This window comes from Somniosus microcephalus, chromosome 23, assembly GCF_052327205.1.
Source record: "Somniosus microcephalus isolate GS21.2 chromosome 23, FLI_Smic_1.0, whole genome shotgun sequence".
Taxonomy (NCBI): domain Eukaryota; kingdom Metazoa; phylum Chordata; class Chondrichthyes; order Squaliformes; family Somniosidae; genus Somniosus; species Somniosus microcephalus.
Genome location: NC_141009.1, coordinates 15,545,739 through 15,569,313, shown reverse-complemented (window position 1 = coordinate 15,569,313; position 23,575 = coordinate 15,545,739). Strand labels below are relative to the sequence as shown.

The window sequence follows — 23,575 nt, the reverse complement described above, 5'->3', positions numbered from 1 at the left end:
ATATATTCAAGAAGGAGTTAGATATAGTTCTTAAGGCTAAGGGGATCAAGGGATATGGGGAGAAAGCAGGGACAGGGTACTGAATTTGGATGATCAGCCATGATCGCATTGAATGGCGGAGCAGGCTCGAGGGGCCGAACGGCCTACTCCTGCTCCTATCTTCTATGTTTCTATGTTTCTAACCTCACCTGCAGTTGCTATCTGTTCCAGCCTATGGAGGGAGTCACTGGAGAGCCTGGGTGCAAGAGCTCACCTTTGTACAGTGATTGTCAGTGTTTGCAGCACCTCAATGCTGTCAACACTGAGAAATGAGATGTCAAAGAAAAATTGTGCATGACATCATCTGACCGGCTTCCTCTTAATTGGCCGGCAAGCGCGCAGGGCAGGCTTAACAAGTTCAATTAACGTAAAATCACGTCCGTGGGCCGGATGTAGTTGGGGGCGTGACTGGAAGCTGGAAACCACCTGACCCGCTCCCAACCCGCATCTATTTTAAAAATCGCGGCCTTTTTGTCTGTCTTCACGGAAGAAGACGCAAAAAACTTCCCGGAAATAGTGGTGAACCAAGGGTCAAGCGAGAATGAGGAAGTGAAAGAAATTAGTATTAGTAAAAAAATAGGACTGGAGAAATTAATGGGACTGAAAGTCAATAAATCCCCTGGACCTGATGGCCTACATCCTAGGGTTTTGAAAGAGGTGGCTATAGAGATAGTGGATGTATTGGTTGTCATTTTCCAAAATTCCGTAGATTCTAGAACGGTTCCTGAGGATTGGAAGGTAGCAAATGTAACCCCACTATTTAAGAAAAGAGGGAGAGAGAAAATGGGGAACTACAGACCAGTTAGCCTGACATCAGTAGTGGGGAAAATGCTAGAATCTATTATTAAAGACGTGCTAACAGGGCACTTAGAAAATAATAATAGGATTGGGCAGAGTCAACATGGATTTATGAAAGGGAAATCGTGTTTGACAAATCTGTTGGGAGTTTTTTGAGGTTGTAACTAGCAGAATAGATAAGGGGGAACCAATGGATGTGGGATATTTGGATTTTCAGAAGGCATTCGATAAGATACCACACAAGAGGTTATTAAACAAAATTAGGGCTCATGGGATTGGGGGTAATATATTAGCATGGATTAAAGATTGGCTAATGGACAGAAAACAGAGAGTAGGAATAAACGGGTCATTTTCGGGTTGGCAGGCTGTAACTAGTGGGGTACCTCAAGAATCAATGCTTGGGCCTTAGCTATTCACAATCTACATCAATGATTTGGATGAGGGGACCAAATGTAATATATTCAAGGTGGGAATGTAAGTTGTGAGGAGGATGCAAGGAGGCTTCAAGGGGATATAGACAGGCTAAGTGAGTGGGCAAGAACATGGCAAATGGAATATAATGTAAAGAAATGTGAAGTTATCCACTTTGGTGGGGAAAAATAGAAAAGCAGAGTATTTTTTAAATGGTGAGAGATTGGGAAATGTTGGTGTTCAGAGGGACCTGGGTGTCCTTGTACACGAATCACTGAAAGTTAACATGCAGATACAGCAAGCAATTAGGAAAGCAAATGATATGTTGGCCTTTATTACAAGAGGATTTGAATATAAGAGTAAAGACATCTTATTTCAATTATATAGGGCCCTGGTGAGACCACACCTGGAGTATTGTGGACAGTTTGGGTCTCCTTACCTAAAGAAGGATATACTTGCCATAGAGGGAGTGCAATGAAGGTTCACCAGACTGGTTCCTGGGATGGGGGGATTGTCCTATGAGGGGAAATTGAGTAGAAGAATGAGAGGTGATCTCATTGAAACATACAAAATTCTTACAGGGCTTGACAGGGTAGACGCAGGGAGGATGTTTCCTCTTGCTGGGGAGTCTAGAACTAGGGGTCATAGTCTCAGAATAAAGGGTCAGCCATTTAGGACTGAGATGAGGAGAAATTTCTTCACTCAGAGGGTGGTGAATCTTTGCAATTCTCTACTCCAGAGGGCTGTGGAGGCTCAATCGTTGAGTATATTCAAGACAGAGATCAATAGATTTTTGAATATTAAGGGAATCAAGGGATATGGGGATAGTTCAGGAAAGTGGAGGTAGAAGATCAGCCATGATCTTATTGAATGGTGAGCAGGCTCGAAGGGCCAAATGGCCGACTCCTGCTCCTATTTCTTATGTTCTTATGAACCTTTTTGGTCTGTTTGACTCAGGTACTCATGGGATAAACTCATTGAGCCACTGAGGGAGTTTTTTATTTAGAAATGTGGTTGAATTTCCTCTCCTCCCCTTTAGGTCCTCTGCAAGACCATTCCCCAGAAGGCAAGCAGAAACATTTTCTCCCAGGCCTCGGCTAGTCACAATTTGACTTATTTTCCTTTCCTGCTTCCCAACAATTCTTTTGGGTCCCACCAGGATTTCGACACACACGATGTTCTCTCCTTTTCTGAGGGGATTGAGCCTTGCTGTGCCATGACTCCGCGGCCTCCCTCCAGTGCCTTACTCCAGTGGCCATTCACGTGTAAGCCTAGATGGTGAGTGTGTTCATGGGCTGTTCCACTCCGGAGCACCTCACAGCTGAGCCTGACATCCGCAGGCATTCTTTCCAGTAAGGGAGGGTTGGATAGTAAGCAGGAGCGGGAACCCTGGGAGCTGAATATTTTATACCTTGCGGTGAGTGGGTGTTACGAGGATGCCGTGGAACAATATTATAACATTTGCAGGATTCAAGGTGTGAGAGACTTGTAATGAACAGTCTAGTAAGAATCTAATAATGAGGTAGGTGTAACACAATGTAACTGAGATACTTATAATGAGAATAGAGTGTAACAGAGAGGATGTTATAACCGAGAGCCTTATACAGGAAACTTTTTTTTATCCAGCACCAACGGACCGACGTGGTGCCGGTTCATCAAAAATTCCGGATAACCGAAAGCTATAGTAAAAGATACGAGAGCCGAGAGCTCCGTATAAAGCAACAAACCCTGTTGCTTAGCAACAGGTTCAGAACAATGGCCACAAGTTCCAAGTGTCTCAGTAGCTTAGCAACAGCTGCAGCCACACCCTTGCACAGCAACAGATTGAGGAAGGCAGAAGTAAAACTTACCTGAACCTACTCCTGAATTTTGCCGGTTAACCGAGATTTCCAGTTATTTAGGTGCCGGTAAATCGAAAGTTTCCTGTAATGAGGTAGGTGTAACTGAGAGGCTTATAATGAGAATAGAGTACAACAAAGGGAATGTTATAATGAAGATACAGGAGCAGACCAAGCAATCTGTGTATCTGTGCTGCTGTAATGGCAAAGCTAGGAATAAAAGGCATTAAAATGTCTCGGAGTTGCTTTCTGATACTGTAATGATATTGTTACAATAATGAAGTTAGCTCTAAATGCTGCAATGAATTATGCTATGGTGCGGCAGAATGCAAGGTGCTATCCATGATTCACCGTGTTTGAGGTCTCAGTCCTACCCTAAAGGAGAGGGTGGGTGGGGTGGGGGGAAACTGAGTGGAAATCAATTGTCCCACCCCCAACAGGAAAGCAGGAAAGGAAAATAAGCAAATTGTGACTAGCCCAGGCCTGGGAGAAAATTTCTCTGCTTGCCCGCTCACCTTCTCATCAGAGGACCTAAAGAGGAGAGGAAATAAAACCACATACATATATACATATACATATATATTATATTTTATTATATATATACTTGGTGAATTTATCCAGTGGGGAGACTGCAGCGTAGGTTTACCAGAATGATACCTGGACTCCAAGGGTTAAGTTACGAGGAGAGATTTCACAAATTAGGGTTGTATTCCCTTGAATTTAGAAGGCTAAGGGGTGATCTGATCGAAGTTTTCAGGGTATTAAGGGGAACAGATAGGGTAGATAGAGAGAAACCATTTCCGCTGGCTGGGGATTCTAGGACTAGGGGGCATAGTCTAAAAATTAGAGCCAGGCCTTTCAGGAGTGAAGTTAGGAAACACTTCTACACACAAAGGGTGGTAGAAGTTTGGAACTCTCTTCCGCAAATGGCAATTGATGCTCGATCAATTGCAAATTTTAAATCTGAGATTGATAGATTTTTGTTAACCAAAGATATTAAGGGATATGGGGCAAAAGCGGGTATATGGAGTTAGGTCGCAGATCTCATTGAATGGCAGAGCAGGCTCGAGGGGCTCAATGGCCTGCTCCTGTTCCTATGAATATCTGAGTTATACAGACCAGGAAGGTTCCAGGTTTGATCACCAGTCTGTGCTTAGTCGGGTTGACAATGGTGGGTTGCTACAATTGGCCTTAGTGCCTCTGGCTTAATGTGGGTGGGGGGGAATCAGCCAGTGTTTCTGCTGCTGAATGCTATCTGGTGTACCCTGGTGGAAAGTTGTATGTGTGTGTGTGTGTGTGTGTGTGTGTGTGTGTGTGGCCAGGACAGGATTAGTTTGGCTCAGATATCTCCCGCGGTCTAACAGCCAGTGTCTGGGCTCAAACCCCGCTATTTATAAAGGAGGGAGAGAGAAAACAGGGAACAACAGACCTGTTAGCCTCACATCAGTAGTTGGGAAAATGCTGGAATCTATTATAAAGGATGCAATAACTGGGCACTTAGAAACTAATAGTAAGATTGGGCACAGTCAACATGGATTTATGAAAGGGAAATCCTGTTTGACAAACCTATTGGAGTTCTTTGAGGATGTAACTAGTGGAGTAGACAAAGGGGAACCGGTAGATGTGGTGTATTTAGATTTTCAGAAGGCCTTCGATAAGGTCCCACACAAGAGGTTGGTGAACAAAATTAGGGCACATGGAATTGGGGGTAATATACTAGCATGGATTGAGAATTGGTTAACAGACAGAAAACAAAGAGTAGGGATAAACGGGTCTTTTTCAGGATGACAGGTGGGGTACCGCAAGGATCGATGCTTGGGCCCCAGCTATTCACAATCTATATCAATGATTTGGATGAGGGGGCTGTTGAGTCTGAGTGTTCCAGATATGCTTATTCTAAATCACTGGACACAGACAACAAGAATAACTTAAACAGGTCTTTACTAATCGAAGGTCAGGGCTGAACTGCTTAGCAAATTACTACACAGAGTTTATATACCGGTGTGGTCACCACTGGTACTACAATATGCAGTAGCCAAGAGAAAGTAGTCCATCTCTTAAGGTAGTCTCTTAAGGTGGTACAGGTTACATACACCACAATTCCTCCCTTTTTAGCTTAACAGTGTACATCCCAATTTAAACATAACATGGATAACATATATACAACTTCATGCAAAACTGTTCAAAGATTCAGTCTCTGAGGAGGCCTCCTGATCCGAGTTGGATAACGCCTTTCAGGGGTCTCTGATTCTCGTTGCTGGGGTGACTCATCTAGTTGATCTCTTATGGGTTGGACATCATCAGATACATTGGCGTCTGAGGTAGATGCTTCAGGTTCACTAACTTCTTCCACTGGTGTCTCTGTCGTAGTCATGGGTTCGACCCTTGTTCTCGATTCTACAAGTTGGTCAGCATGACGTCGTATTACGTTTTCACCAATATCTACTGTGTACATCAGGGGTCCTTGTCTGGCACGAATTGTTCCAGATTGCCATTTCTCATTCTTATAGTCCCGGGCTAACACTGGTTGTCCTATTTCGAAACTCCGAGTGGTCTTGTTATTTATATGCTGGAACTGTTTGTTTTCGACTTCCCTCCGCACATTTGGTTTTAACAAGTCCAACCTGGACCGCAACCTCCTGTTATAGAACATCATGGCAGGGCTTTGATTTGTCACTGCATGAGTGGCGTTTCGATATGCCATTAGAAAATTTTCCACCTTGTGTTGTAGTGGAATCTGGTCTTCGCTCATGGCCTTTATCGCCTTTTTGAACGTTTGTACAAATCTCTCGGCCAACCCATTTGTAGCCGGATGATATGGGGCAGAGGTATAATGTTTCACCCCATTCTTCTTCATGAATTTCTGGAATTCTTCTGACACGAACTGCGGCCCGTTGTCTGAACATATTTGTTCTGGCAATCCATTTCTTGCGAATATCGTTCTTAGAACTGCGATCGTCTTTTCCGAGGTAGTGGTCGCCATCTTAATCACTTCTGGCCATTTAGAATGTGCGTCTACCACAATTAAAAACATGGAGTCCATGAATGGACCTGCGAAGTCAATATGTACACGTTGCCATGGGGTTGAAGGCCATTCCCATGGATGCAGCAGTGCAATTGGAGGTGCATTTTGAACTTTTTGGCACCCTGAGCAGCTTTTAGTCAGATCCTCTATTTGTTGGTCGACACCTGGCCACCACACATAAGCCCTAGCAAGGCTTTTCATCTTGACTCCCCCCAGATGACCTTCATGCAGTTCCTTTAGAACTCTCTCCCTTAATTTAGGAGGAATAATCGCCCTTGTTCCATACATCAATGTTCCTTGACAGACGGACAGCTGTTCTCATCTGGCTGAGAATGCCGGTAACAGTGGTTCACCATGAGCTGGCCATCCCTTCACTGTCAATTCGTAGACCCGAGACAGTGTCGGGTCGTTCCTGGTTTCTCTCTCAATACTTGCATTGGTGACTGGTAAACATTCGATGATGGTCGAGTGAAATAACTCAACAGGGTCAACTGTCGGTGCCTCTTCCGCTGTAGGTAGTGGCAGGCGCGACAGCCCATCAGCATTACCATGTTGCTTTGTACCTTTGAATTCGATCTGATATTGATGTGCCCCTAGGAAAAGGGACCATCTCTGGAGCCTCTGCGCTGTCATCACCGAAACACCCTTCTTAGGGTTAAAAATGGAAACCAACGGCTGGTGGTCTGTCAGCAGCGTAAACTTTTGCCCTTGCAGGTAATGATTAAATTTTTTTACTCCCCACACAAGGCTGAGAGCCTCCCTATCTATCTGAGCATAGTTGCGCTCAGCGGAGGTCAATGATCTGGATGCGAATGCGACTGGTCTTTCCAAGCCATTTGGCAACTTATGTGAGAGCACTGCCCCAATACCATATGGAGAAGCATCACAAGCTAAACGAATAGGCAGCGTTGGGTTAAAGTGAGCCAACACTTCCTTAGAGGTGATCAATGCCTTGCTTTTGTGAAAGGCCCGCTTACAGTCCTCGCTCCACTTCCATGGCACTCCCTTCTGCAAAAGAGCGTTCAGCGGGTGTAGCACCGTGGATAAATTTGGCAGAAACTTATGGTAATAGTTAATCAACCCTAGGAACGACCTCAACTGGGATACATTTTCCGGAGCGGGAGCCTTCACAACAGCTTCGATCTTGTCAGGTGACTTGTGAAGCCCCTCCTGGTCAATGACGTGACCACAGTACGAGATTTGCTTCTGAAAGAACTCACATTTCTGGCGATTAACTCGAAGTCCATATTCTTTCAATCTGGTGAGCACCTGTTCCAAATTTGCAAGGTGTTCCTCATCATCATCTCCTGTAATCAGAATGTCGTCCAGGTAGCATTGTGTGCCTGGAATTCCCTGTAATACCTGCTCCATGGCCCTTTGCCAAATCGCTGGAGCCGATGCCACTCCAAAAACTAGTCTATTATACCGATATAAGCCCTTATGCGTGTTGATCGTGAGATACTGGCGTGACGCTTCATCAACTTCCATCTGTAAGTACGCCTGCGCCAGGTCTATCTTGGTGAAGTGTTTCCCGCCAGACAACGAAGCGAAGATATCCTCAATCCGTGGAAGCGGATATTGCACCGTGTGAAGCACCGGATTAACAGTGATCTTGAAATCGCCACGGATGCGAACCTTCCCCGGTTCCCCCGGCTTGTTACTCGATGAACGCTTCATGACGGGAACAATGGGCGTGGCCCATTCACTCCAGTCCACCTTTGACAGTACTCCGGAACGTTCTAGTCCTTCCAGCTCAGCTTCCACAGCAGGTCGTATCGCATAAGGTACCGGTCTAGCTTTGAAAAATTTCGGGTTTGCATGTTCTTCAACCTTGATGTTTGCCGTAATTCCTTTCAGTGTCCCCAGTCCCTGCTGGAACACCTCTTTAGCATCGTCCAATATTCTGGACAGTCGTTTAGGTTTGACATCGCCCTTTTTACCGGAATCTACAGTTAGTGCTTTTAAGGAATGCCAGTCCATATTTATTCTCCTGATCCATTCCCGTCCCAGTAGTGGTGGACTTCCCTCAGGTAACACATATAAGTCCATTCCTCGGCTTTCTTTACCCTTGTGGACCACCTTTACCTTTATCTTTCCAATGGGGTATACTCTTTGCCCCGTGTATGTTTTCAATACAATCTCCGTATCCCTTAGGGGAATGTGTGGAAATAACCTTTTGTAACCTTGCTTATTCATGACCGTCAATGCCGATCCAGTGTCCAATTCCATCTTCACTTGGACTCCTGCTATCTGAAGTGTGACCCAGATAGTTTGGTGGTCTGCTGTGTTACCCACATTATGTATTCTTAGACAACCCAGTTCCTTACTGCTGGAGTCTGAATCCGTCTTCTGTTCATCCGAACTGTTCTCTGTCACCTTGTGTACCTTTTTGCACTTTTCCTGCGGTGACTTTTTGTTGCTTGTCTTTGTTGCTGGTCTTCTTTCCTGACCGGCATACTTTAGCTATGTGACCGAGCTTGCCACATTTTCTGCATTCCTGATTTTTGAACCAGCACTGGTTCTGATCGTGCGTTGTCCTTCCGCAACGATAACACTTTACTGCACCCAATGCCATTTGATTGGTGCTGAGTTCCGATGACCTTAGCTGCATTTCCGCGGTGCCTCTTGCCGCGGCCTCGTGCGATGCTGCAATGGTGACAGCTTTATCAAGCGTAAGGTCCTTTTCCTCTAGCAGTCGCTTTTGTGTTCCTTCTTTTAATAATCCACACACAAATTTATCTCTCAGAGCATCTGCTAGTCCTGTACCAAACTGACAGTACTTTGATAGCTTGTGCAGTTCAATTAAGAATTCAGCGTTGCTTTCCTCTTTCAGCTGCGTTCTTCCGTAAAATTTAAATCGTTCCGCTATCAGCAGCGGCGTGGGGTTTAAATGTTCTTGCAGGATATTAACAATATTCGCGAAAGTCTGATCCGCCGGTTTATCTGGTGTTACAAGATGCCTCAATAACCCGTACGTCTTCGCACCCATTGAGTTTAATAAGGTTAGTGCTTTCTTATCTGGTACCTCATTTGCTGTACAATAAACTTCAATGCGTTCTACATACGTGGCCCAATCTTCAACATCGCTATCAAAAGCAGTGATGTTACCGTGTTTAGGCATCCTTGAGAGTTTCTTTAAATATTTAATTTTTCCAAAATGGCGGCTTCCCGCGCTTGTCTTCTTCCCCCGCCTACTAAAATGGCGGCTTCCCGCGCTTGGCGGCTTTTCCCGCGCTTGTCTTCTTCCCCCGCCGACTACAATGGCGGCTTCCCGCGCTTGTCTTCTTCCCCCTGCTGGCTACAATGGCAATGACCGCGCTGTTGCCGTTCTCACCTCCCAGCGGTTCTTAATTTCCCCGATGCTGCTTTTGCTCCCCCGTGGTTCTCGTGGGCATTAACGCTTCCCTCGTTGCTGCGCCTCTCAGCCCCGATTGCAGCCCGGCCCTTTACACCGGCTGCGGTCGAGTTCTCCGCGGTTCTCGTGGCCTTAACGCTGCCCTTGTCGCTGCGCCTCTCGGCCCCGATTGCAGCCCGGCCCTTTTCACCGGCTGCGGTCGAGTTCTCCGCCCTTTTCCCTCCGGTTTCCCTCCCCTTCTCCACTGACAACGCGGCCGACTTTCTGCCCGTGTCGCTAGATCGGCTTACCCACCACCGTGGTAGAAGGATGATCACTGCCTGTCGCTGATGGAGGACTTCGTGGTCAGTAATTTCAACCCGGGTTCTCGATGCCTCCCGTGCGATGCGGTGCTCAGCAGGATGATGAGGGCGGATGCCTCTTCTCGATGCCCGTTCTGAGGACGAAGCTGCCTTGGATGCAAAACTGCCGCAGGGTAAGATCGGACTCGTCGCCACTGTTGAGTCTGAGTGTTCCAGATATGCTTATTCTAAATCACTGGACACAGACAACAAGAATAACTTAAACGGGTCTTTACTAATCGAAGGTCAGGGCTGAACTGCTTAGCAAATTACTACACAGAGTTTATATACCAGTGTGGTCACCACCGGTACTACAATATACAGTAGCCAAGAGAAAGTAGTCCATCTCTTAAGGTAGTCTCTTAAGGTGGTACAGGTTACATACACCACAGGGGCTAAATGTAACATTTCCAAATTTGCTGATGACACAAAGCTAGGTGGCAGTGTCAGCTGCGAAGAGGCTTCAAAGGGATCTCGACAGGCTCAGTGAGTGGGCGAGAACATGGCAGATGGATTATAATGTGGATAAATGTGAAGATATCCTCTATGGTAGACCTCTATGGTAGAAAAAACAGAAAGTCAGAGTATTTCCTAAATGGTGAAAGATTGGGGAATGCAGATGCTCAAAGGGACCTGGGTGTCCTTGTACATGAGTCACTGAAAGTGAATGTGCAGGTGCAGCAAGCCATTAGGAAGGCAAATGGTATGCTGGCCTTCATTACAAGAGGATTTGAGTACAGGAGTAAAGAGGTCTTACTCCAATTATATAGGGCCTTGGTGAGACCACACCTGGAGTACTGTGTACAATTTTGGTCTCCTTACCTAAGGAAGGATATACTTGCCATAGAGGGAGTGCAACGAAGGTTCACGAGATTGATTCCTGGGATGGCGGGACTGTCGTATGAGAAGAGATTGAGTAACCTAGGCCTGTATTCTCTTGAGAGGGGATCTCATTGAAGCATACAAACTTATTACAGGGCTTGATAGGATGGATGCTGGGAGAATGTTTCCCTTGGCTGGGGAGTCTAGAACCAGGGGCCACAGCCTCAGGATAAAGGGTAGGCCTGAGATTAGAAGAAATTTCTTCACAGAGGGTGGTGAATCTTTGGAATTCTCTACCCCAAAGGGCTGTGAAGGCTCAGTCATTGGGTATATTCAAAACAGAAGTCGATAGATTTCTGACTAGTAAGGGCATCAAGGGATATGGCGATAGGGCCGGTGAATGGAGTTGAGGCAGAAGATCAGCCATGATCTCATTGAATGGCGGAGCAGGCTCGTAGGGCCGAATGGCCTACTCCTGCTCCTATTTCTTATGTTCTTAACAGGAATAATGGGACTTGGATGAACTATTGGAGGGTGACCACCAATTGTGGGATCAAAGCCACAGAAGGATTTAACATCTTCAGGAGAGGAGAGGAAAGGAGAAAATTGGCACGGAAAATATTTTAAACAGGAGCAGAAATCAATTAAAAAACTTTATGAAGTTGCCTGTATCCCTCTATCAGGGCATTACTGTGTATAATAGTTCCGTTATTTATAAGGAACTGGCTAGAACACTGTCTTAGTGTAGGAAATGCAAAATATAATCTTGCATTTAATGTTATTGATACTCAATTTTCTAACGTAGTTAAAGCTGAAAGTCTACGTTTTATAGAACAACAGCCAAGGGAACAGCAGCAACACTTGTCTATTAATCCGACAGACTCCAAAACATAGCTCAGTGATAGGGGGCAGTACAAGATAAAGCTTCACTAGTTTGTGGTGTAGATGCATTTCATTCCTTGCTGGGCGATGGACGTGCTCCTCGTGCGATACGAGGGGTTTGTTTGATGTTTTGTGACCGACCCGATCAGCTCGCTGACTGGTGCAGGAAATGTTCAGAGAAGGTGAGGGCTGGGAGCACAGACTGAGGGAGCTGGAATCATGTGCAGCACGCATACAAACGATGTTAAAGAGAACCATGCCATCTATTCACTCGAACTTGCTGTGTGCAACTTTTTCTTCAGCTGCTGTCTCCAGTCCAGAGGTTGTCGGTCTAAGTTGTCTCAGAGCCAGTTGTGCCTTCTTGATGTCCAACCATTCCTTGATGACCAGTGCTCATCTTTGACTTCCCCTTTCTTTCATTACTTCCATTTCTCCCTTCAGCAATTCACACATTAGCTGACCTGTGTCTCCCAACTGAATTTGTCCACGTATCTGATCTTTCAAAATTCTCATCCTTGTTTTCAAATCTCTCCATGGCCTCGCCCCTCCCTATCTCTAATCTCCTTCAGCCCTACAACCTTCCAAGATATCTGCGCTCCTCTAATTCTGCCCTCTTGAGCATCCCTGATTATAATCACTCAACCATTGGTGACCGTGCCTTCTGTTGCCTAGGCCCTAAGCTCTGGAATTCCCTGCCTAAACGTCTCTGTCTCTCTACCTCTCTTTCCTCCTTTAAGATGCTCCTTAAAACCTCCCTCTTTGACCAAGCTTTTGGGCACCTGCTCTAATTTCTCCTTATGTGGCTCGGCGTCAAATTTTGTGTCTTAAAATACTCCCGTGAAGCGCCTTGGGACGTTTTACTACGTTAAAATGTGCTATATAAATACAAGTTGTTGTTGTTTCTATTGTCCTAGAGTTTAGAAGAATGAGAGGGGGTCTCATTGAAACTTATAAAATTCTAACAGGACGAGACAGCCTAGATGCAGGAAGGATGTTCCCGATGGCAGGGGAGTTCAGAACCAGGAGTCACAGTCTAAGGATAAGGGGTAAGCCATTTAGGACAGAGATGAGGAGGAATTTCTTCACCCAGAGAGTGGTGAACCTGTGGAATTCTCTACCACAGAAGGCAGTTGAGACCAATTCATTAAATATATTCAAGAAGGGGTTGGATATATTTCTTAAGGCTAAAGGTGTGGTGTATGTAACCTGTTCCACCTTAAGAGATGTACTACTTTCTCTGGCTGCTGTATACGTAATACCGGTGGTGACCACCGGTATATAAGCACGGTGTAGTAATATTGTATTTAGTTTTAGTCCTGACCTCCAACCAGTAAAGACCTGTTGAACTTTAATCTTGTAGTCTGTGTTAGTAATTACAACTAGAACACACAGACTTAACAGTGGCAACGAGTCCGATTCTTACCCTGCGGCAGTTTATATCCACGGCGGCTTCGTCCACAGAACGGACGTCGAAGAGAGGCTTCCACCCTCATCACCCTGCTGGAAGACACGTCGCGCGGCAGACATCGAGAAACCAGAGTGCAGAAGACATCCTGAACTCGAAGCCTCCATCAGCGGCTGTCAGCTATCTTCTTTCTACCTCGGTGGTGGGTAAGCCGGGCAGCGACGCGACCAGAAAGTCGGCCGCGTTGGCTGTACAGACGGGGAGGGAAGACGGAGGAATAAGGGCGGTGAGATCGATCGCGACCGGAGATAAGGGCCGGGCTGCATTCGGGCCGAAAGGCGCAGCGCGGGGACATTGATCGCGGCTGGTGATAAGGGCTGGGCCGCATTCGGGCTAAAAAGGCGCAGCGTCTGGAGCAACTGAAGGCGCGAGAGCCGCGGTGAAGCGGAGACAGCGTCGGGGGACGGGTGAAGACCGCCAAGCGTGGGAAAACTGCCATTTTGTAGGCGGAGGACGAAGACAAGAGCGGGAAGCCGCCAACTTGGATAAAAATAAAAATAAATTAAATTGCAACGATGCCTAAACATGGGAATATTAATACCTTTGATAGCGACATCGAAGATTGGGCCATGTATGTAGAACGCATACAAAATTATTGTAAAGCAAATAAAATCCCAGATGAAGAGAAAGCACTAACATTATTAAACTTAATGGGTGCGAAGACATACGGGCAATTGAAACACCTTTTATCACCAGATGAACCGGCGGATAAGACGTTCGAGGAGATTGTTACTCTCCTGAAAAATCATCTAAACCCCACGCCGCTGATGCTAGCGGAACTATTTAAATTTTACAGCAGAAGGCAGCTGAAGGATGAAAGCAATGCTGAATATTTAATGGAATTGCGTAAGCTAGCAAAGTACTGTCAGTTTGGAACGAGACTGACAGAGGCGCTACGAGATAAATTTGTGTGTGGTTTATTAAAAGAAGATATACAAAAACGACTGCTCGAGGAGAATGAGCTGACGCTTGAGAAAGCGGTCACTATGGCAGCAGCACACGAAGCCGCAGTGAGAGGCACGGCGGTAATGCAGCTACGGTCACCGGAACTCAGTACAAATAAATTGGGTTTGAGTACTGTAAAATGTTATCGTTGTGAAAAAACAACGCACGATCAGAACCAGTGTTGGTTTAAAAACCAAGAATGCAGAACGTGTGGCAGGCTTGGCCACATAGCTAAAGTATGCCGGTCAGGAAAGAAGACCAGCAACAAAAAGTCACCGCAAGGAAAATACATAAAGGTACACAAGGTGACAAAGAACAGTTCGACCGAACAGAAGTCAGATTCAGACGCTAGCAGTAATGAACTGGGTAGCTTAAGAGTACACAACGTTGGTAAGGATGCAGATCTCCAGACAATTTGGGTCACCCTTCAGATAGCAGGAGTCCAAGTAAAGATGGAATTGGACACTGGATCAGCATTGACGGTCATGAATAAGAAAGATTACAAAAGGTTATTCCAACATATTCCCCTATGGGATACGGAGATTATATTGAAAACATACACGGGGCAAAGAGTGTACCCCATCGGAAAGATAGAGGTAAAAGTGGTCCACAAGGGCGAAGAAAGCCAAGTAATGGACTTATATGTGCTACCTGAAGGAGGTCCACCACTACTGGGACGGGAGTGGATTAGGAAAATGAATATGGACTGGCACTCCTTGAAGGCACTAACGGTAGATTCCGGGGAAACAGATGTCAAACCTAAACGATTGTCCAAAATATTGGATGATGCTAAAGAGGTGTTCCAGCAGGGACTGGGAACACTGAGAGGAATTACGGCAAACATCAAGATTGATGAACATGCACACCCAAAATTTTTTAAAGCCAGACCGGTACCCTATGCAATACGACCTACTGTAGAAGCGGAACTGGAAGCGCTAGAACGTTCAGGTGTACTGTCTAAGGTAGATTGGAGTGAGTGGGCTACGCCCATTGTTCCCGTTATGAAACGTCCTTCGAGCAACAAGCCAGGAGAACCAGGGAAGGTTCGCATCTGTGGAGATTTCAAAATCACCGTTAATCCGGTGCTTCACACGGTGCAGTATCCGCTTCCGCGGATTGAGGATATTTTTGCTTCGTTGTCTGGCGGGAAACACTTCACCAAGATAGACCTGGCGCAGGCGTACTTGCAGATGGAGGTTGAAGAAGAGTCACGCCAATACCTCACGATCAACACGCATCGAGGTTTGTACCGGTACAATAGGCTGGTTTTTGGAGTGGCATCGGCTCCAGCAATTTGGCAGAGGGCCATGGAGCAGGTATTACAGGGAATTCCAGGCACACAATGTTACCTGGACGATATTCTGATTACAGGTGATGGTGATGAAGAACACCTCGCAAACTTGGAACTGGTGCTCAACAGACTGAAAGAGTATGGACTTAGAGTTAATCGGCAGAAATGTGAGTTCTTCCAGAAGCGGATCTCATACTGTGGTCATGTCATTGACTGGGAGGGGCTTCATAAGTCTCCTGACAAGATAGAGGCAGTTGTAAAGGCTCCCGCTCCGGATAATGTCTCTCAGTTGAGGTCGTTTCTAGGATTGATTAACTATTACCATAAATTTCCACCAAATCTATCCACGGTACTGCACCCGCTAAACGCTCTTTTACAGAAGGGGGTACCATGGGAATGGAGCGAAAACTGTAAGGCATTTCGCAAAAGCAAAGAATTGATCACCTCAGAGGAAGTGTTGGCTCACTTCAACCCGACACTGCCTATTCGGTTGGCTTGTGATGCTTCTCCATATGGTATTGGGGCAGTACTCTCACACAAGTTGCCAAATGGCACGGAAAGGCCAGTCGCATTTGCATCCAGATCATTGACCTCCGCTGAGCGCAACTATGCGCAGATCGATAGGGAGGCTCTCAGCCTTGTATGGGGAGTGAAGAAGTTTAATCATTACCTGCAGGGCCAAAAATTCACACTTCTGACAGACCATCAGCCGTTGGTATCCATTTTTAACCCTAAGAAAGGTGTTTCAGTGATGACAGCACAGCGTCTCCAGAGATGGTCCCTTTTCCTAGGGGCACATCAATATCAAATAGAATTCAAAGGTACGAAGCAGCATGGCAATGCTGATGGGCTGTCGTGCCTGCCACTACCTGAAGAAGAAGAAACGACGAAAGTTGACCCTGTTGAGTTATTTCATTCGACCATCATCGAGTGTTTACCAGTCACCAATGCAAGTATTGAAAGAGAAACCAGGAACGACCCGACACTGTCCAGAGTCTACGAGGTGACAGTGAAAGGATGGCCAACACGTGGTGATCCTCTGTTACCGGCATTCTCGGCAAGGCGAGACCAGCTGTCCGTCTGCCATGGTACTTTGATGTACGGGACAAGAGTGATTATTCCTCACAAGTTAAGGGAAAGAGTTCTAAAAGAACTGCATGAAGGTCATCTGGGGGGAGTTAAGATGAAAAGTCTTGCTAGGGCTTATGTATGGTGGCCGGGTATTGACCAACAGATAGAGGAGTTGACGAAAAGCTGCGCTGGGTGCCAAAAAGTGCAAAATGCACCTCCGATCGCACCACTACACCCATGGGAATGGCCTTCAGCCCCATGGCAACGCGTACATATTGACTTTGCTGGTCCATTCATGGACTCCATGTTCCTAATTGCGGTGGACGCACATTCCAAATGGCCAGAAGTGATCAAGATGAATACCACTACTTCAGAAAAGACAATTGCGGTGTTAAGAACAATATTCGCAAGGAACGGATTGCCAGAACAGATCTGTTCGGACAACGGACCACAGTTCGTGTCGGAAGAATTCCAAAAATTCTTAAAGAAGAATGGGGTGCAACATTATACCTCTGCCCCATATCATCCGGCGACAAACGGGTTGGCCGAGAGATTTGTCCAAACATTCAAAAAGGCAATAAAGGCCATGAACGATGATCAGATTCCGCTACAGCACAAGGTGGACAATTTCCTAATGGCATATCGAAACGCCGCTCATGCAGTGACTAACCAAAGTCCTGCCATGATGTTTTATAACAGGAGGTTGCGGTCCAGGTTGGACTTGTTAAAACCAAATGTGCGGAGGGAAGTGGAAAACAAACAGTTCCGGCATATTGATAACAAGACCACTCGAAGTTTCGACGTAGGACAACCAGTGTTGGCAAGGGGCTATGGAAACGAAAAATGGCAGTCCGGAACAATTTGGGCCAGACAAGGACCTCTGATGTACACAGTAGGTATTGGTAACAATGTGATAAGGCGTCATGCGGATCAACTGGTAGAATCGAGAGCAAGGGTCGAACCCATGGTTGCGACAGAGACAACTGTGGAAGACGTTAATGAACCTGAAGCATCTACCTTGGCAGGGAATGTACCTGATGATGATAACACCCAATGCATGGGAGACCAACTAGAGGAGTCACCTCAGCAACAGGAATCAGAAACCACTGAAAGGCGTTATCCAAACCGAATCAGAAGGCCTCCTGAGAGACTGAACCTTTGAACTGTTTATACCTGAAGTTATATATGTTATTATGTTATGTTAAATGAGGATATGACTGTTAAGCTAAAAAGGGAGGATTGTGGTGTATGTAACCTGTTCCACCTTAAGAGAACTTAAGCCTGTTCCACCTTAAGAGATGTACTACTTTCTCTGGCTGCTGTATACGTAATACCGGTGGTGACCACCGGTATATAAGCACGGTGTAGTAATATTGTATTTAGTTTTAGTCCTGACCTCCAACCAGTAAAGACCTGTTGAACTTTAATCTTGTAGTCTGTGTTAGTAATTACAACTAGAACACACAGACTTAACAAAAGGGATCAAGGGATATGGGGAGAAGGCAGGGACAGGTTACTGAATTTGGATGATCAGCCATGATCGCATTGAATGGCGGAGCAGGCTCGAGGGGCCGAATGGCCTACTCCTGCTCCTATTTTCTATGTTTCTATGACCTGCCAGGTTCAGTATCTGATTGTCTGTAATGTCTCGGTGCTGCTGCTTGCAGCCTCCAGGTTTCACACCCAAACATAGCAGTCACCAAACCTCTTATTAAAAAAAAAAAAAAAATCACTCTTTCAAATTCTCATCATGATGTGTGTTGCCATACTGACCTGTTGGCTGGTCATGCAGTTGATAATGGGCTGTACTGTACCTTTGCCCGAAGCAGGTCTGTTACCTTATCACCGTGTCTGACCTTATAACGTGCAGCTGGGGGTAGATGTAGACCTGGGAATGTTACATTTATTCCCATGGGGTATTGATGTCTTTTATTCTTGTTTCAAATGGAAACCAGGTAAAGCCTTGTGGCTTTTGACAGGTCCCAACATTGTCCTCCTACAAAAAAGCAGGAGTTCTGTCTCGCAGGAGCTGACATCATGATTTACAAGTATTTAAAATGCTGAGCTCGGCTTATTCGGCAGCGACTTGTTTTCCCTTTTCAGTGTGAGCGATTTTTAAAGCCATGGTTTATATTTTAAGCTGGCAAGGAATTAAGAACAAAGAGACACAGAAAAGTATCGTCTACTTATTGTTTGTGTGTCACCTCTTAATTTTTTGAAGGCCTTTTATTTTGTTTATTATCCATGAATCCTTTAAATATAAAATTTATTTCCCTCTTGCTCTTTTAGTTATTTTACTCTCAAAGTTCCCACCCGCACAACCCAGCATTCATGGCCTGACACATGGGTAGTCAACATTACTAACAAGTGACCACACTTCAAAAAGTACTTCATTGGCTGTAAAGCACTTTGGGACATCCTGAGGTCATGAAAGGCGCTATATAAATGCAAGTCTTTCTTTCCCTCTTTCCTTCTTTCTGTCTATCTTTCTTTCTATGCTTCCTTCCTTCCATCCACCTACCTTCTGGGCTGTTTTCAGGGCCACCTCTGTTAATCTGCTGCATGAGAGCCGCACGCCTTGAAGTACTACTTGTTGTGTTATAGAATGGTTACAGCACAGAAGGAGGCCCTTCGGCCCATCGAGCCCGTGCCGGCTCTCTGCAAGAGCATTTCAGCTAGTCCCCCTCCCCCGCCCTTTCCCCTGTAGCCCTGCAAATTCTTCTCCTTCAGGTGCTTATCCAATTCCCTTTTGAAAGCCTTGATTGAATCTGCCTCCACCACCCTTTCAGGCAGTGCATTCCAGATCCTAACCACTCGCTGCGTAAAAAGTTTCCCCTCACGTCGCCTTTGGTTCTTTTGCCAATCACCTTAAATCTTTGTCCTCTGGTTCTCGACCCTTCCGCCAATGGGAACAGTTTCTCTCTATCTACTCTGTCCAGACCCCTCATGATTTTGAATACCTCTATCAAATCTCCCCTCAACCTTCTCTGCTCCAAGGAGAGCAATAGCCCAGCTTCTCCAGTCTCTCCACATAACTGAAGTCCCTCATCCCTGGAATCATTCTTGCAAATCTTTTCTGCACCCTCTCCAAGACCTTCACATCCTTCCTAAAGTGTGGTGCCCAGAATTGGACACAATACTCCAGTTGAGGCTGAACCAGCTTATGACACTATCTAAATCTGTCAAGTCATTATTCCAAGTTTAAAATTAAACTCAAATTTGTATTTTATGGCATGAAAATATGAGTTGATTAAATAATGAACTTTCCAGCTACTGTCTGGTAAACAGGTGCTGAGGCTAGACCTTGGTAAGATTGAGGAGCGGTAAACTGACCTGGAGTGTGTAATTGGGTCCCTGTCTAGTGCAAGGAGCCCTGCTTCAGCAAGGTCAAGCTCTGGTCTGGGTGTGGACAGCTCCACTCGAGGAACACTCGAGCACCAACATTGCTGGGAGGCAGCTCCACAAGCGGAGGCAACACGTGACACTTAAATCCCACCGCCCCCACCCCGAGCTGGGTTGAACTGAATGGACTTTCTCACCCCCAACCGGGAAGGGGGGTTGCAAGCAGTTTGATCGGAAACTCACCCGGACGATGGGGAAGGTTTGAATGCGCCTGGAATCTGCATCTTCCTTCTTTCCCTCGGTTGATTGAGGGATAAATATTGACCAGGACACCGGGAATAACCCTCTTCGAAATAGTGCCCGTGGGATCTTTTACGTCCACCTGAGAGAACAGACGGGCCTCGGTTTAATGTCTCATCTGAGAGACTGCACCTCCGACAGTGCAGCACTCCCTCAGCACTGCACTGGAGTGTCAGCCTAGATTTTTGTGCTCAAGTCTCTGGAGTGGGACTTGAACCCACAATCTTCTGACAGAGGCGAGAGTGCTACCCACTGCGCCTCGGCTGACACTCGGGTGTGAGGTTCAATCCTTGCTGTGTGTTGATCTCTGCTGGGGAGGTGTGGGCGTCCTCGGATCAGCGAAGGAAAAAAACAGCCAGGGTCCCTGGTCCTAATCACTGACCCAGCAATTCCTGCTGGAACCTGTGAGTAAGAATAGGATTGCGATGCCCCCTGCCCCACTATCAATGGCGCGCACTGTCTGGGCCCACGTATGGTGAATTATTAAGGCAAGGTGCCGGAGGTTGCGCAGCACCTGTGAAACATGAATCAGTGCCCCCGTGAGTGAAGGGGTTACAAAGGGACATTTCAAACACACGCCCACATTCTGTGTGGATTGCAAGCGTGTAATGTTGCTTTGTTTACATCCCCAGACACACGATACCTGTGTGAAGAGTGTCTTTCTAGGAAGCTGTTGTGTGGATTTATTTGTTTACAATTGGAACCAGTTCAGTCTTTTCAGGGATGGCTTAAAGGGGCAGTACACATGAACTGGTATTATTGACAGTAGAATTACTAATGCTATGATTCCACCACCAAAGATCTTCCAGTTAAAAGTATTTAATATCTGGAGCAGTGTCCCAGTAATCGAGATTAAATTACTTTGATAGTACAGTGATGGTATCCCAGATTTGAGAGACCCTCAGAAGAAATCTTGCCTTTTCAGCACTTGAATCTAATGCCCAGAAGCTGTAATATGAGTTGAGAGTCGGGGGCCTGGCTGATGCAGTTGAGTTAGATATTAACCATTGACCATTCACCACCAGTTGAGTTAGATATTGACCATTCACCACCAGGACTTGCATTTCAATCCAGCCCAGACTGATGAATGCCTCTTTTGTCTGCTGGCTGCAAGGGTCCTATGTGGAATGAGTTAGCGTAACCCAGCGGACAGGGGCGCACTCCACAAAACTGCCTCCAATTTGGCACCAAATTGGCACTAGATAGAGAGACCATGAGTTGGGTACTGTGAGGGCGTGGGAATGTCACTCTGGTACAGTGCTTCTCTGAGGATGGGGGGGTTGGGGGGTGAGGTGAGGTGATCAGGGGAGACTATAGGGTGCTTGAGTCAGTGTCAAACCCTACCTGGCAGTGCTTAACAAGAGAAACCTGGTTGCCAAGATTAGGAGAAAACATTCCATTCCCCAGGTCTAGCATCCTTCACTTAGGTTTTGTGGGTGCATAGAATATGGATTTCTGTTAAAACTGACTGATTCTAGCAGTATAAGTTTATAAAAGAGCATTATTCAACGTCAGAAATTTGCAATTGCAGGCTGTCAACACTTGTATCACCTTGTACCCGGAATGAGGGAAGCCTCTCTTTCAGATCTCCAATGTGCCTCACCTCAATGAGCACAAGATTCACCAACATTTTGGTAAAAAGCCATTTGTTTTTGGAATGGGCTGGGTTAAATGGTTTTTCTTTTCTCTTCTGCAGAGATTGGTCCTGTTACTGTCACCTCGGATCCAAAGAAATTTCAGAGAGAGCTCCGGGATCTGTACGTACAGGTTAGTGCTGAGCATACTTTGACCTTCGCCAGTTGAACCCCGACCCGACTGAATAGATCGAGTTAACACATCAAGTGTTCTCTAGGTTGGATTGATTCAGTGCGGAGAAGTTGCAGTTATTTGGATCTTCAGTGGATCAACACAGCACCTTGAATTGTATTGTTGTCATTGTGAAACGTAAACAATAGTGAAATCAGTGGGAGAATTCCAATGAATAGAAAGAAAGACTTGCATTTACATTGCGCCTTTCATGACCTCAGGACGTCCCAAAGCGCTTTACCATTTACTCCTGGTGTGCAGAATTCCAGTGGGGCAAACCTCTTCCCATTCATTCTTGTGGTATGGAATTCCAATGGTCCAAGCACTACCCACCATTACCAGGTCCACTGTTTTACTATTGTAGTTATTAAGAAACCAAGGTGAAGGTCCAAGATTCAATGCAGAACATCACCAAGGTGAAGGTCCAAGATTCAATGCAGAACATCACCAAGGTGAAGGTCCAAGATTCAGTGCAGAACATCACCAAGGTGAAGGTCCAAGATTCAATGCAGAACATCACCAAGGTGAAGGTCCAAGATTCAATGCAGAACATCACCAAGGTGAAGGTCCAAGATTCAGTGCAGAACATCACCAAGGTGAAGGTCCAAGATTCAATGCAGAACATCACCAAGGTGAAGGTCCAAGATTCAATGCAGAACATCACCAAGGTGAAGATCCAAGATTCAATGCAGAACATCACCAAGGTGAAGGTCCAAGATTCAATGCAGAACATCACCAAGGTGAAGGTCCAAGATTCAATGCAGAACATCACCAAAGTGGGTAAACGAAGACAGGAAGCAGTGATTAAGTGTTGTCAAGCTTGGATTTTAAAAGCCTGAAGGTTGTAGAATGAAGGATAGAATGAGGGAAGTAAGGAATTCCACTGTATTGAGCTCATGGGAAAACATAGGCTAGAATAGGAATGTGTAGGAAGAGTCTTAATTTGAACACAGTGGAAATGTTGGGAGGAAGATCAGATGTCAGACATAACAGAAAGTTCAGCAGATCGCTGACCGTTATTGTGTATTATAGTGTTCAAAGAGATGGTTGTGATGAAGAGACAGAGAGGTTGGAGATTGGAGGTGAGATAGGGATCACCAGTAGAGCATCTAGATTTTTATCAATAGCCTGTCCAGGCATGCGAGAGCGAGAGCAGAAGAACCAGATACAGGAGTCATGGCGTGTTCGAGAGATTTAAAAGTTGTTGAAGGGGGAAGAAGTGTTTGATATAAAAGAGGGAACCAAGCTGTTTGGAAAACGAGCTGCTGATTCGCTATCACCTGATCAACGACCGCTCAAGACCAATTTCAGTTCTGATCACTTGACCATTGGTAGGACATTATTGCACTTCAGGGATGAGCAGCAAGGATGATTCCAGTTGCCAGGAAACTAGCTTATGAGCAAAGGTGAAGGAAGTTGGATTTGCTTTATTTGGAAAGGAGACTTCAAAGTGACCCAACATTCAGTGTTCAGGATAATGAAGTGCTGATCAAGCTAATCCAAGCACATTGCTCACTGTGCCATAGGGTCTGAATACAGTGAATCGCAGGTTAAAGACTGTTGATTTAGGGGTAAAGAAGCAAGTCAGGCAGAACTTTTTTTTTAAACATAAAAACTTAATAGAATTGTGAAATAAATGGAGATAAATAGACAAGGCTTCCTTGGTATTGTGGTGTTGCGTTGCACTGGGACTGGGAGATGATTTGCAATGAACTCTAATAGCCAGGCTCTGTACAACAGATTCCTTGTAAATATACGTGGCTTTGATATTTAGATAGTTAATTTTTTCAGTATCAAATACTTAACGCCTCCCCATCCCAAACCCCTATTGTTTGTCACCTTGA

General features: G+C 45.7%; 1 protein-coding gene across 1 annotated transcript in view; it reads left to right on the top strand.

Annotated features, from left to right (window-relative positions):
- Positions 1 to 21,624: 21,624 nt before the first annotated feature.
- The window catches only part of LOC147101676 (hemicentin-1-like), a 395,279-nt gene continuing 393,328 nt past the window's right edge, over positions 21,625 to 23,575 (top strand). The window contains exon 1 of the mRNA XM_085965457.1: positions 21,625 to 21,692. The gene's annotated coding sequence lies outside the window, so the exon portion shown is untranslated. The remainder of the gene's footprint in view (positions 21,693 to 23,575) is intronic.